Source organism: Corvus brachyrhynchos, unplaced genomic scaffold (genome assembly GCF_000691975.1).
Source record: "Corvus brachyrhynchos isolate BGI_N302 unplaced genomic scaffold, ASM69197v1 scaffold175, whole genome shotgun sequence".
Lineage (NCBI taxonomy): Eukaryota > Metazoa > Chordata > Aves > Passeriformes > Corvidae > Corvus > Corvus brachyrhynchos.
Genome location: NW_008238448.1, coordinates 1,533,581 through 1,545,979, shown reverse-complemented (window position 1 = coordinate 1,545,979; position 12,399 = coordinate 1,533,581). Strand labels below are relative to the sequence as shown.

General features: G+C 41.3%; 1 long non-coding RNA gene across 1 annotated transcript in view; it reads left to right on the top strand.

Annotated features, from left to right (window-relative positions):
• Window positions 1–8,367: 8,367 nt before the first annotated feature.
• LOC108447280 overlaps window positions 8,368–12,399 on the top strand; it is a 51,653-nt gene continuing 47,621 nt past the window's right edge. The window contains exons 1-2 of the long non-coding RNA XR_001862752.1: window positions 8,368–9,420; window positions 11,016–11,163. This is a non-coding gene — a long non-coding RNA (uncharacterized LOC108447280). The remainder of the gene's footprint in view (window positions 9,421–11,015; window positions 11,164–12,399) is intronic.

The window sequence follows — 12,399 nt, the reverse complement described above, 5'->3', positions numbered from 1 at the left end:
AATTACTGACAATAATTAGTATATTGTCTGTGGCATGTATACTTTTCTGCTAGGAAAAACACCTGATTCATTGTATGGTAACAGTCAAATGCCCATCATATAGTGAAGGTGTTTATGAAGTTAAGGATTATTCTGAATTTGAACTCCAGCCTTTGAGGAAAAGGCTTTATCCTGTTACCAGTCTGCTGTGTGTGAGGCACAGAGCTGTGATTACCAGTTCATTTCATAAAGGCCAACCGTTTAAAATTCTCTCAAAATAGCAGCTGCTGGAGGAATGAAAAAGCAAGTAGGTCTGGACAAATATCTTTTTCTTTCTCTGTGTTAATTTAAAAAGAAACCCGGCAATTCTTCCCCCTAATGAAGGAGACTTTCAATCAGTGTTGAGCTATCACTGCTGAATGATAGCTTGTCTGTGCTTGCTTGACATAAGGAATTCTTTCAGTTCTGGAGGTAGAAGTCATGGTTAGGCTGCAGAGCACCTGAGAAAATAAGCTGCTTCATGTTACCAGTCAATAAGAGGAATAATTTGGATTTGATGCGGAGGTGGGTTCTAGATGAACCTGCTTTAGCAGGGGTGTTGCATTTGATGATCTTCAGAGGTCCCTTCCAACCACAACCATTCTGTGAAAAGAATGCACTCTCCTCAGTTTCTTGTGGTGCTACTGGATTCTTTTATTGCTGTCACTTATAACCAAAGGCAGAGGAAAGAACTAAATTCCTTCCTTCCCTTCCTTCCCTTCCTTCCCTTCCTTCCCTTCCTTCCCTCCTCGTCCCTCTCTCACCTCTAAAATACTGAATTATAACATAGAAATGATCACCAGTGACTTCTAAAACTGACAAGTCTTAGCTTTCCTCCAGCCAAGTTAGCATACGCCTTACTGCAGCAGGCAAACCTTAATGCAGTTGGCAGTAGGATTACAGCAGGTATATTTACCCTCAAGAACACTAATTTTCCATTTATAATTATCTTCTGTGCTGAGCCAGGAGGAAAATCAAAATTATCCTCTGTTTGAGATTATGTTTTCCTTGGACTGACATGAAAATTCTGGGTGACATTGTCAAAAGCATCCAATTTATGTAGGATCAAAAGACTGCAGCTTTCAAGATCATCTGCTTTTCAGATGTATAAGGGACATTAGAAAACAGTACCTTTGGCTTCTAATGTTGAAGATGGAGACGTAGATAGAGGGTTGCTGCTTCTATTGCTGTTAGTATAGCATAAGATCATAATTTATGTTTTCAAATGAGGCTTTGAATATGATGATTTTATGTGTTCTAACTAGAAGCCAAGTTGCCCCTGGGGCATGTTTCAAAAGAGTATGAGTGTGCACTAATAGTTCCACTATAGTTTTTTCCTTTGTCCCTCTGCAATATGTATTTCTGGGAGTCACAATCCACTCCAGAGGATGAAGAAGAAAGTAGGAGGCTTTGTGGATGCATGTGAGAATTTTTTTTTTTTCTGGGGGCAGTTGTGGTTTGGGTTTTGGGTTTTTTTTTTTTTTCTGTAACATTCTTCTCATCTGCAAATTACTATTTCCTGTTTGAAGAGTGTGTGTAAGCAAAATGCTTTTATGCCTCCTTCATCAGTGTGTTCCACTTCCCCTACAAGCAGATTCAGACAGAGGATGTCCCTTATTCCAAGGAGTATGTATGCCACCAATATCCATGCCTCAATGACCTAGAAATATTATGCTATCCCACTCAAAAGCCAAAGCTGATGTAGAGCTGTTGTACCTAGAGACATGCAGTGCAGGTCCTTTTCTTTCCCAGTTCTGTTCCCTCATCCCTATTTAAGAAAAGCAGAATTCTGTGAACAGCTATGACAGCCAGCAACCTGTCTCCTCATCTGACTGCATGGAGCTATATCAGCAATTTGGCCCAGCATCTAACCCAACACCTCATGAATCTCACCAAAATACAAGATAACAATACAGATGGAGTAAGATAACAATACAGATGGAAGCATTTAAGTTAGTATATGTATGTAGAGTAATTTGGGTTGATAAATGCTGTAGAAGTTTAAAGCACTATTTTGTCTCATGCTCACATAAACTTACATTCCTTGGCTTTGCGTTTTGCTGTGTGGATTAAGTTATAGCAGATCTGTCTGGAACACCTGTTGAAGCTAAACAGTGGTGCTTCATTGTTTAATATCAGCTGCTTTATTATGGGAATTCAAATAAAATTTGACCTAAACAAGGCAGGCCTTCCTGCTATTTTTAGAATGTTATGCCATATCCTATGTCCATGTTTTGCAGGCCAGTGTGTAATTAATGATGTGTGTCCTTCCTTGTCTTGTTAATCCGCCCACAAGCTTTTGGGATGTTTATAATCATGCAGAAATGTGAAAAGTGGAAAAGGGAAGAAAAGAGAAAAAAAATCTGCATGCCTTGATATCACAGTTGAAGTGGGAGTGGGGGTGGGTTGCTCTAGACAAGTTCAAAACGGCACTGCCTCACAGCATTGCTGGGATCCATGAGCTTTGAACAGTGTCTGGCTCCAATGCCTCCGTGATCCTGTTCAGAGAAGTTGTTTCAAATGTGTCTTTTCCTTCTGTTGCCCCTTGCCCTGGCATCTGGCAAGAGGGCAGAGGAGCCTCTCCTTCAATTTTCTCCTGAGTGATCTCCATCTCACCGTTGTTCGCTTTCAGGTTGGAGGCAGGTGTGCAGGAGACCATAGGTTCCTTTAATCCCTATTAAGAACAGCAGATCACAGTGGCCCCTCTGGCCTTGTTCCCTATGACTATGAAACTAGCTTTAGCAGCAGAGAGATTTAATCTTTCTAGTGGAAATGTAGTGCTGGTCAAAGGTCTGCACTGCATCTTTTAGGACAGTTTCTTAGCTGTGTGAAGTTAATTGTGAGGCAGTGTCCGTTCCAAGTCACAGATTTTGGCAGAAAGCTTGTGCTGCACTCTTGCCTTTCTGCAGCCCTGCTCTCTTTCCTGGGAGAGATCCCAAAGAGGAGAGCCACAAACTATGCCAGATGTCCAAAGAGGCCTCCAGCCCCTCTTAGAGGCTCCTTTATTTGCCTGCCTCCTCTTCCCATCACCTATATGGTGACCAGAGGGAGAGAACAAGCAGTTCCGGGATGTACTACAAGCTGCGTGGGGATGATAAGCAGCTCTGTTTTCCTTTGTTATCTCTAAAACCTACCTGGTGCAGTCTGTCAGCTCCTTCAGGTCCTCTCTGAGAGCACGGACGGGGATGAGCCAAGGTGTCTATGCTACGTAGCACTCTGGCTGTACCCTTGCCAGTGCCTGCAGCAGATAGGACGGGCTGATAGGAAGCAGCCAGTCACTCTTTCAGCAGTTGCTGCCCAGTTTTGTTCCTCCATCTTCAGTTAATTTAGATCATACCTTAAGTGCGTCCACAACTACGTTTAAGCAAAAGCTGTTACCATAGTAACACTGGAGATTTTCTAAATGCAGTCTATGATGTAAACAACTAAAATGACTGTCACCCCAAATAGTTTATTTCTTCTCTGTAGTTTATTGAGTATTTAAATCTGTTTTGGCACACACAGATTTACCACTTCTAAGTATAACTTGGAGGAGTAACACATCTTTTCTTACTGCTTCCATTTCAGCAGATCTGTTTCCATGTCAACAGCTCACATTGATAAAGAATTGACATTCTGACTGCATTTGGCAGTGTAGGATACAAGGTGACAATTAAAATAAATCAATGTTTTTAATGATGCTGATGTTAAAACCATGCCAAAATACTGGGATTCCCATGCACAGTAGGCAAAGATTGCTTCTTTTAATCTGCAGAGAGTGAGGCAGGAATTCTCATGGGAACACACTTTCTTTGCAATGTTTTTAAGCCTTCCTGCTTACAGATGCAGAAAGACTGGGAAAGCAAACTCTCTCTCTCTCACACAGAAAAATGCAGCGAGCACTCTGTGTGTATGTGCACATGTGTGTTTGCTTTGGCTCATCCACTTCTAATCTAGGTAAGGTCTAGGAATGCGTAAAGCATGTAATAAAAAACAGAATGCAATTGTTGGACTAGAAACCTGTTTTGAGCTGAGTTTCTCACAAAAACTGGGGAGCAGGAGGGCTTAATTAGTGCCCCCTCTTTCCACTCCTGACTTCCTTGTAGTGAATATATATGTTGAAATTACTGAAGGACGAGAAACATGGAGGCCCAGAGGGGCATTTTTTTAAGCTTTCAAGCCTGTTCAACAAAGACTGGCACTTCAAATTGTGTACTTGGGGCAGGCTTTTCTCTGTCTCTGTGGACAGCATGTAGATATGTAGTTGCCACTGTTGAGGTGTCATCACTGTGCTTGTTCTCCCTTAGTTCATAAGGGCTGAGATTAGTGGCCCAGTGTATTAAACACCCCAATTATACATGATATGAGAGACAGAAACATGACACCCATTTTACAGGGGCAGAGAGGGATTGAAAGAAGTTTTTTAAAGCTGCAGGTTGGATTGGATGCTTCCAGGTGGTGCAAGCTCCCTACCTTTGGTTGGGATGCCAGAAAATCCCTTACTTGGTATTGGCTTGGAGTCCTACTGGAGTCTTGTGGCAGACATGGAAATCCAGCTTAGCTCTCCTGATTTATAATGTACTCACCTTCAAGAGTGAGCAAAATTTGGTAAAATATTTCCATGGAGGCATTCAACTTGTTTGAAGGTACTCTGTCTAGTTTGAAGTAGGTTTAAATCTATAATTTCTGTTGCATCTGGGGACTCTAAATGCCTCCTAATGTTAGGCATGTAGGTGATGTGCCTAGTGATCTTAGTTGTTGTGGATTCTCCTGCAATCCGGTGAAAAGAAATAGTTGTGTCCAAGCAACAGTTCATATCACCTTCAGTATGTGTCTAGCAGTGCCTGATACTGCTTTGTGAATGTGTAAATTCACTTGTTACATCTTTCATATTATGGAATTATATAATTTTTGTGGGTTTGACAAGTGCACAAATTTACTTTGCCTAGCGAGGCTTCTATTTTTGAATGAAATTCTTAGGTGTTGTTTTAGAGAAAAGAATATAAAAGCAGAAATACTGGTAAGAGTAATGTGATTCCTGGTACCACGGAGGTATACCAAAATGTGGTGAGCTTTTGCTCTCGTACACAGAATCAGTCATTTGTAATCAGTCATCTCCACCAGTGTAATGGAGAATGGAGATTAATATAATAAATCCCTCATATGTACTAATGGCAATTACTCGGAAAAAGGAAAAAATCACCATAGCTAAGGCTTTAGGAATAGTAAAATGGTATAATGTTAAACAAAATTATGGTTTTATAACGAGGTGTGACAACCAAAAAGACATATTCGTTCATAGAACTGCTATTAAAAAGAATAACCCTGAAAAATGCATCCCAAGCTTGGGATATACAGAGGTGGCGGAGTTCAAAATTGTGCAAGGTAGAAAAGGATTACAAGCAGCAAATGTTACTGGGCCTGGGGGTATTCCGGTCAAAGGCAGCCATTATGCACAAAATTATAAACAATATCCATCCCAGCAGCTTCCCTACCAACAACCTACTTTGCCCTTTTACCCTATACCCAGTATGAACCCTTTCCTAAGTTTACCCCATCCCCAGTTTATTCCTAATCCCTTTTTCACCCCATGGCTTCCCTATACAATTCCCTTTCCCTGCAACTCCTCTCCAATGCCGAGGGGGGGATGAAAAGGGGGAGGGAAGAAATTAACTCTTGTTGTTTAGCGTTCCAACAGGTACAAATGGAAGAAACCCTCTCCTGCCTCAGTTTCCCCACAAAGCATGCTCAGAGAGTCCTGTCTCCCTTCTGTCAGCCTTAAGATATTCCTAAGAATCTGTTTGGACATTTAAAGACTCAGGAGAGTGGTTTGTTCTGTTTTGAAACTGTCCTTGTTATATCATGTTTATCCAGTTGTTTTCAATGTTAAGTTTTAAATCTCCTTTTGTTAAAAATAAATGGGTGAAATGTCAGGGTCTCCTCCCCCCGCCGTGTAGCCCTGGGAGAGGGGCCCTGAGGGCACAGACACGGGGTTTCCCTGCCCCTGCTCAGCCTCGTTCCCATGGGTTGGTTTGTGTTCCCTGCGCGGGCAGAAGGACCCTTGGTCCCGTGATTGAGCAGCTCCTCGGCAGAGCTCCGGCCATGCGGCTGGAGAAATAAACACTTCTGAAACAGCTATCAAGAATCAGTCCATATGTATTTCTTTTCCATGGGCCTCATCTGATACATCATGTTGCAGTATCCGCACTGTAACAGCAATTTTATTTTTGATTGTATTCTTTGGAGGATCTCTGGGCACTTCAGAAGAATTAGTGGATTATGCCTCACAGCAGCCCATAAGATGGTAAGTATTATTACTGTATTTTGTAAATGTGAAAGAACTGTGTTTTATTACTAAACAGAGAACTTGCGATATCAGTCAAGTCCATGGCAAATAACTTTTCCCTATAGAAAAATCTCACTCCTTCAAATACAAGACATGTGCCATGTTTATATTTCAGCAAACGAGCCATTGCTGAATTACTTTAACTTGATTGCGCAGGAGTGAGACACTTTTAGGACATACCCTGTGAATGTCACTGAAGTGCTGTAGCATAAAAAATAGATTGCAACTGAGACAGGATGTGTAATCTCTGTTCTTTGGTCTTGACTATTGGCTGTAGCTGACAGCAGAACAGCAGCTGGTTTGATGGGGCTGCACAATAATTAGGGCTAAGAAGATCCAGCCCTCTCTGTTGAACTGCTGTTGGCCTTCCTTACCGTATTACCTCATCTCCTGCTGCAGGGATTGGCAATCCTTCAGGCAGGCATGCACAATATTGGTTTCCCCCACCTTGAGTTAGAGGTATGAAAGTAGCAGGGGCTGTATGTGCTGCTTCTCAGAGATTGGGCTGAGTGAGGGGTCCTGTGAGGGGGTAACCTCCAGCACCTGTGGGATTTGGCTTTGAAGGGCACAAGGGTCAGGCATATGTTCCTCCTGGTGCCGCAGCTTTCAGTACCTAGCTCTGCACGAGTTCTGCTGGCTCTAGACACTAGAAGATTTTACCACACGCTTGTGGCTGTTCACTCTCAAGCTAAGTTTCAGTACCTATAGCCGTTGTTCCATGGAGACGTGACTAGCCATATGGTGGTGCTGCTTCTACCCATTTTATTACCTAAATTTAATTACCAGGCAATTATAATATCTAGACAGACAAATGTAATAACCTACTGTCATGCTTCATGGTAAATAATGTCTGTAGTAGCGAAAGCAATGTTATTTGACTTAATATAAATGTGCTTGACATATGCCATCTCAAGTGAGACGAACATGATGCCTAAGACAAACTCAGTAGTAACATGTGGTCCCTGTTGTTCAAAAGCTCTGGAAACCCTTCCGTAATCAATAACAGTAAAGTTCTAAAGAATGAAAGAGTGGTCATAATCATTTATATATGAGTTAATGCAAGCCAGAAGAAATGTGTAACCAAATGCAGACAGGAACTGAAGAACAGCTATGACTTAGTCCAAGAAATTCTGTACTAAAGACTCTAACTTTAATAAGACCCTAATGCCTAAGACACAGCTGAGAAACCTTTGTGCAAAACAGAAGGAATATATAAATAAAGGATGTTAAATGGTGTTTGTCTGTAATTGGATACAGCATAAATGCCCTGAAAATGTTAACCTAATTCTGTCCAAATCTGAAAAAAACCTTTGCTCTTTCCACCCAAAATTTCTTCTAATTTTGCAGAGGTGCACTTGGAGACGTAATTGAAAGAAAACTATAATTCTAATAGCTGAGCAAACCCTATTCCAATCCAACACTACAAAGTGGAGGAGGAAAGAAATTAGTTACAACCCCTCATGTAGGAAAAAAAAAGGTGCGAAATAATAAAAAAATTAGTTTTCCTAATAAATCAAATATATTGCATTTTCGGCTTCTGCCCTTCTAAAATAAAAGAAAGCAAGAGGTTGTCAGTGGCAAAAATACTACATTGTTGGATTTTAATGGAATTGTAAAACCCATTCCTCAACCTTTGTGATGATGTAGTGGAAATGCAAGATGCTACTCACAGTTCTGCTTGGTTTCATTCAGTGTCAGAGTTGCCTTTTGTTGTCAGTGGGGTGCAGTTCCTATGGAGTGAAGCAGCGCATACAGCATGGACTAAAGTGCCTCAAAACAGCTGTGTGCTGCCTTAGGCAGTACCTCAGTGGTTAACAGGGATAATGAATGTGCACACTAACAACAGTGAACGCAGCCAGTTTAAGGATCAAGACCAAAGGTTATTTTTGGGTAAGACAAAGAAGAAGATGAAAATACACAGCCATGCAGGAATAGCGTTGTGAGCAGATTTAGGTCCTTGGCAAAAACAAAGATTCTTCTTCCTCTGCTGTTACTTTGTAACAAAGGTTTTAACCTGAAACATACATAGCTAAAATACTGCTTCAAGCTGCCTTTAACTTCGTAGAAGCTCTGTTCTGCTGAGGGCTGGGCAGAGCAGAAGGGAAGAGTAGTAACTAGGGCTTACTGAAAACTAGTGGGGCTTTCTGCTGGGGCATGCATTACTGAGCAGTCACTTTGCTACCTTTTGAAAGGATAGGGATGCTCCTAGACTCTTCATGCTGGTGCAGGTACGTGTGCAGGTACAGAAACCTCATACCAGAGAGAATGCTGCAGTGTTTCAATAGTTATAGGTTTTTTGGCCAAAAGAGTGAAAGAGCACATGAAGTGAAGAGTGACATATGCAATGCCCCTGTCCACCTCTGCTATCCTGGACATGCCAAGTCTTCCTGCTCTTTTTCTAGTCCACAGCAGATGAGTGATATAGCAAGTTGACTGGTTGCTCTATTCTCTCTCCTGTACCTGTAAGATGACGAGCTCGTGCTACCACTGGAAGAGTGGCACTGGGCTCTGGTGACAAAGTAAGCAGGTACCAGTGACTGGCAAGTGCATACTGCAGCCAAGGGAGATTCCAGGGTGTCAGAAATGTCTCACCTTGGTTCTGTGTCTGGATGTTTAAACACTGAGTCAGCATCCCAATGCACTGTGTTATTCTGGAAGAAAGTTACTCCATTTACTCCTCAGGTTCCTGATTCCTGGGGTCAGAGACTGGCCTATAATTGCAGCTGTCAGCTCACTGTTAAATAGAGAGATGTAAAATACCTCCTTGCACATCATTTATTAACATTTAAAACCCATCAGGGGACATATAAAACATTCCTTTTTTTGTAACATTTATAAACTACTGAGGAGCGCAGAAATATTCCCCCTTATTAATTACGGTAATTTAGGCGATGTCCGTGGAGGGCTGGTGAGCACAGCAGCTATGATTCTCCTCCACAATCCTTTTATTTCTAGGCACTGAGATTCCCCAGAGCCCCTTCCAGCTGCAAATTCTCCTGGCATGAAGAAGGGTAATGCTGGAGAGCGAATGTATTTTCAGACCATGTATACATGAGGGAGTTCCACAAAGATTACTGGTAAGCCTGCTTAGTTAAACCAATGGAAAATGTGGCATGGACAGTCTTATTTCATCTGGTCACTTCTTTTAGGTTTGGATTAGGTTTGAAATCAAGTAAACTCCCATTTAACATCTTTAAATAAAGATGTATGAAGGCATTCACATCAGTTTAACTTGAATTGTTTCGGTCAGATTTAAATGAAACCGGTGCAACTTTCTTGTACTGAGGTGACCTCAGTAAATACAAATTTCTGTCTCTGTTCTACAGACCAGAGGAGCTGCAGCTCTTCTGGGTTTTCACAAGGCATAATTTCAGTCACCTATGCCAGGAGCCAGTGGGAATTATAAGCTTTGCTGGATGAGGGTAAATCAAGTGAGGGACATTTAGTGGTCAGGAAAGGAACATGAAGGAAGGCAGCTTTACTTGTCACTTGATGAAAATGAACACAGCAACTTATTTGAACGCCTCCAGGTCTAGTGCTGTGAATGGTTGGGCTGGCCATAGGCCCTCAGTGACTTGTTATTGTTGGAGTATCCAGTGGGGCTAGTACACATGGGGTAGTCCAAGTGATGCATCTGACTGGGGAAGGGTCAGCCTGCAGCATGTATAGATGGCAAATTCCCTTCAGAGCCTTTACTCCTCTGCTGGGCCAATACATAGCTATGTGAGAGAGCAAGAGAATGGGCAGGTACCTGAATCCCTTGGGTTATTTCAGCCAGCTGATGCAAAGTAAGAAATTCAGCTACTTTCAGTTCATGAAACCTTTGTGGTGGGTGTGTTCTCCTGCAGTAGTGTGACATTTGGAGAATGGAGTATGTTATGCTGAATGTCATCTTGAGTTTCCCCCATGAAATAATTTGAAGAGTGTTCCCCAGCTGCACATGCTGAGCTGTGAGAATTGTTGCTGAAAGCACATAATGTGGTGTATACTTAATTTTAAATGGCTCCATCATGGAGAAGTGTTAGAGAATTACTGTGGTTTTGAAGGGTACAGATATGTGGTTTTCTTTATCAGAGGTGAAGTCATATAAACACTGCTTGTCACTTTCTTGCTATGCATTGCTGTGTCACCTGTGCTTCAGTGAGTGTCCCAAAACAGTGATGGAAAAGCACTGGATCTAAAGTAGTAGGGTTCTTGAGCCAGAGGGGAGCTGAGTAGATCCAGTGCCGAAAGGGGAATTCTTCTGCAGAGGTATTCTTCCCATTACTGTGCCACTAAGCCATATATCATTGGAGGGCTGAAATTTGTTTTTATCAATTCAGGAACAAGATCCTACATCTGTTCCTAATTACAGGTAGGGGTCTCAGAGGAGGTCTGAGTTACCGTGTATGTGGATATCAAAATGCATAGCTCTCATTATTTGAATAGGTAAATAATTTTATTCATCATCTGTGCAGGGACATAGGAAGCGTAGCCCAGGAGATGTTAACAATTAACAGCAATCTCATCTGCATTACTGGCTATCAATATCTTCAGCTCTTCTGCTCAGTAGTTTAATATTGACTGTGTAAATCCTCTGAAAAGGGATAATTTTCTTTTTCATGTGAATTGAACATTTACAAATATATTTCTAGTTTTGTTCAGAATGAATTTACATCATTTTTTTCTACAGAGGATATGATTTATGGTTTTTGCTGTCTGTGGGGGAATGAGGGACCAAGTGTCTTCCATAAAATGTGCACTACCACAGCTTGTGACTGGCTTCCATTCAGGTCAAAGTGCTAACCACCATGCAGGACTGCTTCCTGTGCCTGAAGTAGGTAAGTTCCCTGGACCCAAAAATTTCGTTTTGACAGAGCTGGTATTGTTTCTTGTCATTTTGAAGGCATCTGTCCCTGTTCCATACAGTGTACAGTTTTACTTTCCAGTAAAAGCAAGGATTTGGTCTTAGTTTTTAAAAGGCCTCACCCTCACTGTACAGTTACTCTAGTTGCTTGCAAAAAGGTCCCATGTAAGAAATGCACCAGCCTGTATTGATACAATTTATTGCTATAGATTCAAACAGACATGAGAGAAAAATAACAAAAAAGTGTAGTTATTTGCAACCAAATACACTACTATTAGTATTTTTAACTTGAGCTGGCTTACCTGAAGCACACTAGTGCCTTTTACTGAAGCCATCTGCATAGCCAGAGAGTATGGGCAAGAAATGGGGTTAGTACCACATACCAGATGCTGATACCACTCCTCTGTGTAGTTTAACCATGACACTACAACGTGGCTCTGCTCCCTGTAGAAATTGTAACTCAAGGACTGTTAACTCAACCCTCTGTTAAACTGTAACTGCTGGAAACTTTTTTTTATGTTAGAAATTCAATGGTATTCCAAGCAGTACAAAATACTGCTGACAGATTTGTTCTGCCCACTGCTAACTGTGGTAGCAAAAGTGCTTTGATGGTTTCTATATATGAGGCTGGGAAATCCCTCTGAGGAACTTAACACATGCAGTAATGTAAAATACACAGGTGCTGTTACTCGAATTTTTCAGTTTGTTGAGGTGAACAGCAGTTACCTGCCAATGGGAACAGAAGACAGTCTGGTGATTTCAAATCAGTGCATTTAATTTTAATTCAGTACCAAGCACGTTGCTGGAGTTATTAGTAAAGCAATCAGTTTGGGAGCAACTACAGCAATATGGGTGGTAAATAGATGGCAGCATGGATTTATTAAAAGTAAGTAATACGAACTAACTTAATTTCTTTCTCTGAAAGGATAAAAAGCTTAGTGAATAAGGTGAATCCACCAGAATCGTGTATCTCTGTTTCACAGACGTTTTTGTTACAGTTCGGTAAGAACCGTATGAAAAGACAGTCTCGTAAGAAAATTAGAAGTGTGAATAAGATATAATATTTTATAAAATATGATGCTTTGTAAGTCATTTTGAGTGACAGTAAATATATATGTCAAGGTATATCTGAAGTGCTTGTCACATTGGTTCTTATATATGTATTAATAACTCAGTTTTGAGAGAGGAGAATGCTATCTTCTGGGAATCA